Source organism: Moschus berezovskii, chromosome 1 (assembly GCF_049115385.1).
Source record: "Moschus berezovskii isolate FMDL1 chromosome 1, NW_MosBer_1.0, whole genome shotgun sequence".
Lineage (NCBI taxonomy): Eukaryota > Metazoa > Chordata > Mammalia > Artiodactyla > Moschidae > Moschus > Moschus berezovskii.
Genome location: NC_142460.1, coordinates 141,912,179 through 141,919,208, shown reverse-complemented (window position 1 = coordinate 141,919,208; position 7,030 = coordinate 141,912,179). Strand labels below are relative to the sequence as shown.

Genomic DNA, 7,030 nt, shown 5'->3' with positions numbered 1-7,030 from the left:
GGTTAAGACTCCGAGCTTCCCTTGCAAGGGCCATGGGGTTTGATCCCTGGTCTGGGAACTAAGATCCCTCATGAACTAAGGCCCCGTGTGGCACACCACGGAGCCAAAAAAATTAAGTAATTTAAAAATAAATAAAAACAAAATAAGAGCTAAATCCTCCTGATTCCCTTACTGTCCAGGGTCTTCTTCACCTCCGCTCACTCTTACTAAATGAGAACTTAGTAAGAACTGTTAGTCCAGCCAGACAAAAAGGTTATCACACCTGTTAGGCAGATAGAAACTCTCTGAAGAACACAGGAAACTGCCAGTCCTCTCCCAGGAGCCCTCTGTTAGTTCAGTGTGTGACAGTTTATGTAAATGAGGAACCCCTGCAAGAGAAGGGGGTTGTGAGTTTCCTAGGGATTAAGCATGATCAGTTCAGTTCAGTTGCTCAGTCGTGTCCAGCTCTTTGGGACCCCATGAATCACAGCACGCCAGGCCTCCCTGTCCATCACCAACTCCCGGAGTTCACTCAAACTCATGTCCATCGAGTCGGTGATGCCATCCAGCCATCTCATTCTCTGTCGTCCCCTTCTCCTCCCGCCCCCAATCCCTCCCAGCATCTGAGTCTTTTCCAGTGAGTCAACTCGTCGCATGAGGTGGCCAAAATGTTGGAGTTTCAGCTTCAGCATCAGTCCTTCCAATGAACACCCAGCATTGATCTCCTTTACAATGGACTGGTTGGATCTCCTTGCAGTCCAAGGGACTCTCAAGAGTCTTCTCCAGCACCACATTCAAAAGCATCAATTCTTCGGCGATCAGCTTTCTTCACAGTCCAACTCTGACATCCATACATGATCACTGGAAAAATTATAGCGTTGACTAGACGGACCTTGGTTGGCAAAGTAATGTCTCTGTTTTTTAATTTACTATCAAGGTTGGTCATAACTTTCCTTCCAAGGAGTAAGCGTCTTTTAATTTCATGGCTGCAATCAGCATCCGCAGTGATTTTGGAGCCCAAAAAAAGAAAGCCTGACACTGTTTCCACTGTTTTCCCATCTATTTATTTTTATTTTTTTTTTAGAAATGTACCATTTTATTACAAAGATTCTCACAAAAATTAATATAGTATCTCAAAATGGAAACTAGACTACCAATCTTCACCTGCAGAATTGGGGGAAGACAGAGAGAGGGCAGGCGTGAGAACAGAACCAATCTAAAAATGGCTGATGTTGCCTTAAGAGCCTAAAAACAACAGGGAGTCCCTGAAGACCCAGCCACCCCTTCTCAAATGCTCAGTAAGGGTACCTTTTCAAAGCTACAAAGCAGGCACTTCAAGATTTTGTCCTATGGCTGCTGAAGCGGATCCCTTTTACCCAGTACCCATTAGGGTTCAAGAGTTTGGGAAGGATGGGTTACAAGGCAGCTACTGGAAAAGTAATGTGTGCCCTGACTTCAGGGCCCTGGTTCCTGTCTAGTCCCTGGGGATATTTATATTTAATATATTTTTAGATAAATACACGGAGAAAAAGAAAATATAAAATCTGAAGGGCTGTGGGATAAAGGTGGGGATTTGGCAAGAAGCCAGAACTGGAGAGGTCTCTTCAGGCCAACTTGACCTCTTCCTTGACCCCTTTGGCTTCTTGCTTCTCTTCCTTGGTTTTCTCCTCTTCTGTGACTTCTTTCTTCTCTTCTGGATCTTTCTCTTTTTCATCTTCTGTTTTGACTCACTTGGCTTTCTTGAAGTTGGAGGAGTTCTTGTGCCCACCTTCTCCCTCCCCATCAGAGTCAGAGAACTCTTCCTCACAGGCAATTCGTTTGTCCGAGGAACAGATTCAGATGCGCTTGTCAGGGTCTTCTTCATCCTCATCGCCACTCTCCTCTGGAATGGTGTCCTCGGGGATGGCCTGCTTTTGGACCCCAGGCGCGTGGGGCAGCATTCTCAGGTTCTCAAACAGCCGCTGTTTGATCTTTTCCAGGTACTCATTAGTGCTCTGGTTAGTCATATTGGAAGGACTGATATGAAATTTGAAATCTGGTCCAAAGTATTCGAAGTAGTCGTTGTATGGAAGCTCCTTCGGGATCTCTGTGTCCAGGGCCACAGCTGTTTCATACGTCCAGCACCTGGCGACATTATGAATGGTGTAGCCATCTCCTCCCAGCATCAGCATGGGCAGGTTGAAGCTCTTCACAAATTCCACACACTTGGCATGCCCTTTGATGGTCAAGTTGAAGCAACCTAACTGATCCCCAGACAGGGAGTCAGAGCCACACTGCAAGACAACTGCACTCGGCTGGAACATCTCCACTACTTTGGACATGACCGGCTTGAAAATGGCCTCATAGGACTCGTCGTCAATCCCATCTCGGAGAGGGTAGTTAGCAGCATAATTAATACTTGCCTTTGCCAGCTCCAGTATCCCGTAGGTCCCCAGTTCCTGGGAAGTACTCTCCATATTTATGAAAGGACACAGTCATGACTTGGTCTGTGGTATAGAAGGCCTCTTCCACGCCATCGCCGTGGCATATCAATGTCAATATACAGGACCCTCTGGTGATACTTTAGCAGTTCCAGGACAGCCAAGACGATATCATTGACGTAACAGAAGCCAGATGCCTCGGACTTCTTTGCATGGTGTAGGCCCCTAGCCCAATTCACAGCGATGTCCATCTGCTGCTTATTAAGTTTCACAGCACTTGCCACAGAGCCACCAGTAGACAGCTGACAGAACTCAAACAGGCCATCAAATACCGGACAGTCCTCACCGAAGTTGAATCTCTGCCTCTGTTTGTTGTACTCGGACATGTTTTCTGGGCGGATGGAGCGTAAGAATTTAATGTAGTCATCACTGTGATACTTGGTCATCTCCACAGCATTGGCTTTGTGAGGGCGATAGATTTCCATCTTCCTGTAGAGACCATAGTTAAGGAGTAAATTGTGAGTCATGTGGATTCAGTGAGGCTTCATTGGGTGGCCTTGTTCATAATAGTAATTTCCAACATCCCCGTCGTAACAGTAACGGACTTTCCCCTTGGTGCCCTGAGTCTGCGCCATCTTGCTCGCCTCCCGTCCCTCCCGTCAGTCGGTCCGTCCCTCCCCATCTATTTATTTCCCATGAAGTGATGGGACCAGATGCCATGATCTTTGTTTTCTGAATGTTGAGCTTCAAGCCAACCTTTTCACTCTCCTCTTTCACTTTCATCAAGAGGCTTTTGAGTTCCTCTTCACTTTCTGCCATAAGGGTGGTGTCATCTGCATATCTGAGGTTATTGACATTTCTCCTGGCAATCTTGATTCCAGCTTGTGCTTCTTCCAGCCCAGCATTCCTCATGATGTACTCTGCATATAAGTTAAATAAGCAAGGTGACAATATACAACCTTGACCTACTCCTTTTCCTATTTGGAACCAGTCTGTTGTTCCATGTCCAGTTCATAATGCATGATAATGCAGCATGCCCAGGAGAGAAAATAAGGTTTTGAACTTGTATACCTTTCACCCATCCAACAATAACAAATAAAACTTTGCACTTTCAGCTAAGTATTGTAAAGTACTTAACAAATCTTTAACTCATGAATCCTCAGAAAAACCAAGAAAGGAAAACTTTTGAAAAGACAGAAAGCAACTCTCATCCTCATGATTCAGTGGGAAAACTAAAGTCAAAAGAAATGAGTCCACACCTAGCAAAGTAACACTGCTGGCAGAACTCCTGATGTGCAAAGATGTCCTGTGTTGGAACAAAGTCCCAGGTGACCTGGACACAGGCTTTTGAAAAAGACAAAGGTGAACCAGGAAAGCTCCTGCTCATTCTTGCAGCCTGATGAATCTATGAAGTGTTCATAGGAGGTTTGTCTCTGGGTTTTTAAACGTTCTTTCAAGAGCCTCTTTTTTGGGGCACTAAAATAATTTTTTAAAGCCAGGTAATCCTTTACAAAACTTTTAGCTGATGTCTAAAATGTTTCACTTGCTTGAGTAATTGGAAAGCTTGTGATTTCTAACATATTGTTAATATAGGTATTTTGGTTTAACATTTATTTATTTATCTGGCTGCACCAGGTCTTAGTTGTGGCAAATGGGATCTAGTTCCCTACCAGGAATTGAACCCAGGCCCACTGGAAGCTCAGAGTCTTAGCTCAGAGTCTTAGCCACTGGACCACGAGGTAGGTCCCAAATATAGGTATTTTAAAACAGACTATCACAATATTCTCTTTAAAAGATCCACTTGAATCTAAAATCCAAGCAACATGATGCCCACTGTCATCCACTTAAAAATATTTAAACAGATTCTCTAACAGTCAGAAATTTCAACATCATTCCCCTTTCTCTGTAAGTTCATTTTTTTAAAATTTTTAATTGAAGTATGATATGTGTGGGGATTACACTAAAGTCTTTTTTTATTTATAAAATTTAATAAATGGTACAAAGCACAATGCCATAAACATTAACAGTTAAAATATCACCAAATGAAAAAATACTATAGAATACACAGTTGCAAAAAGCTACATTAAGTTATTTTATGACTGCCTCAAGCTGCAAAAAGAAAAAAAAACCCAATGCCTTGCCTAAGTTATCCCTCTCTCAAAATAATGCCATTTATATTATAAACCACGAACTCCCCATCAAAAGACGGGAACTGCTTTTGTTAATTCATATATATATATATATATATATGACTGTATCACTTTGCTATACACCTGAAACAAACACAACACTATAAATAAAATATCGTACAATATAAAATAAAAATAAGTAACAGATCTTTGGGGCTTTACACTGAGTTAGAGTTCCTATCAGAGGGATAACAGCACCACAGCCACACCGAATCCTCATGAAGGAGGCACACGAATGACTGGGTTACAAGAGTTATAGGAATGAGAGCTGCTCACTTCCCAGAAACTACAGCTCACAGAAAACCGAAAAAGGCACGAGATACAGACCATTCACTTATGAATGTGTAAAACTCAAGACAGTCCACATCACTCCTACAACATGTCGAAAGTGCCTCAGAATTCACACAATACCAACTTTCTCATGGTTCTGGTTAAATTACATATACCAGTTTATAACAAATGGCAAAATCTGTAACTCTGTTCAAAGTTTTAAAAGATTACTTAAGAATAGTTTCTTGTATTTCTATGCCACCTTTATAGTTCTGATTTCTCATTTCTTAATTAGTAAATTCAGTGTGCAGTTTCTATCCCAGGCTAATTTATACACTTCCGGAAGAAACGGAACACTAAAACACTAAAGTCTTTACAGGGATTCGCTAATTCTTATGATGACCTGATGAAGTAGACACTATATTATCCCCATTTACATCCATTAATTTTTTTTTATTAAACTGAGGTCTTTGGGCTTCCCAGGTGGCACTAGTGGTAAAGAACCTGCCTGCCAGTGCAGGAAACAAGAGACTCGGGTTCAATCCCTGGATCAGGAAGCTCCCCTGGAGGAGGGCATGGCAACCCACTCCAGTGTTCTTTCCTGGAGAACCCCATGAACAGAGGAGTCTGGGGGATTACAGTTCAAAGGCTTGCAAAGAATTGAACACAACTGAAGTGACTTGGCACACACTATGGTCTTTATTGTTTGCAACTGGAAGTGGAAGAGGAGGGGATAGAGCAGCTCTGTCTCCTGCAATGAATGGCTCCACACACCCAGTCACTGCCCTCGAAAAGTTAGATCCATTTTTTTACCTCATTTTGCAAATGAGAAAATTGACACTTAAAAGGGTTACAATGCCTTGTGCAGTGTCACAAGAAATTCTGTCCAAGAGTTCTGCCCAATGTCATAAGCAGTTCAGTATCCAACAGCTCTGCTGTTAGGAAGCAGCAGAGCAAGGATTCTTGCTGGTTCTAGAATCTACTCTCATGACCATTAATGTACATTCAGGCCTTGAAAGTCTGTTGATTCCATCTCCCAAATAGCTCAGGTTGACCCTGGCTCAGGTGGTCATCAGCCTCCCCTCTGGGGCAGGCTCTCAACTAGCATTGCCTTCTCCAATGCGTTTGCTCTTCCACAGACAGAAGGCCTCTGTGAGCACATCACTCCCATGTTACCCCTTAGCAGATTTTCCAATGCCTGGCCTTTCAGGCAGACACTTCAGCTTCCTGGATCACCTCTGGGAACGGCTGATGCTGTCCCAGTCATCCTGAGAGCCTCTCAACACTTCAGACTACAGGCCTTGCCCATGTGTTTCACTTGCTTAGATTATTCTTCTCCTACTCCTCCCATGTCACCCTCTTCACCTGGCTAACTCTTACTCATTCTAGATATCTGTTCAGAGGTCATTTTTTTTTTTAATTTACACTTTTAAAAATTATTCATTTAGACTGTGCATGGGCTTTCTCTAGTTGCACAAGCAGATGCTATTCTTCATTGTGGTACAAGGGCTTCTCATTGCGGTAGCCTCTCATTGCAGAGCACAGGCTCTACAGAGCAGGCTCAATAGTTATGATCCACAGGCTTAGTTGCTCCGTGGCATGTGGAATCTTTCCAGACCAGAGATCGAACCTGTGTCCCATGCATTGGTGGGCAGATTCTTATCCATTATATCATCAGGGAAGTCCCAAGAGGTCATATTTTTCTAGTTGCTTTCCTTTGCCATCTAAGTAGAGTTGATGCTCCTCCAGTAAACAACCACAGTTCACTGTACATTGGTTATTTTAAAACTCTCCACTACACTAAGAGAAAGGGCCTATTTGGGTCACTATCATATCCTCAAAGCCTAGCATGGTCCATTATAAAAGCCATACCTGATCCATTATCATCCCTTGAAAAAGACTAAATGAATGAAAGAATATTGGTGCCACTGCTAAGTAGCTATTTGAATCATTATTTTCATTCATTGAGCTTCCGTTTTGAAATCTATAAATGGGGACAAAAAATATAGGCAAAGCACATATTGCTGACCTCTTTTTTCTGCCTCAAGTCCTAAGAAAAGGGAAAAGTTAAAGTGTTAATTACTCAGTTGTGTCCGACTTTTTTGCTACCCTATGGACTGTAGCCCACCAGGCTCCATGGAATTTTCCAGGCAAGAATACTGGAGTGGGTTG

The 7,030-nt window shown here is 42.9% G+C and overlaps 1 pseudogene; it reads right to left on the bottom strand.

Annotated features, from left to right (window-relative positions):
• Positions 1-1,539: 1,539 nt before the first annotated feature.
• LOC129551172 (histone deacetylase 1 pseudogene) lies at positions 1,540-3,034 on the bottom strand (annotated as a pseudogene).
• Positions 3,035-7,030: the final 3,996 nt, after the last annotated feature.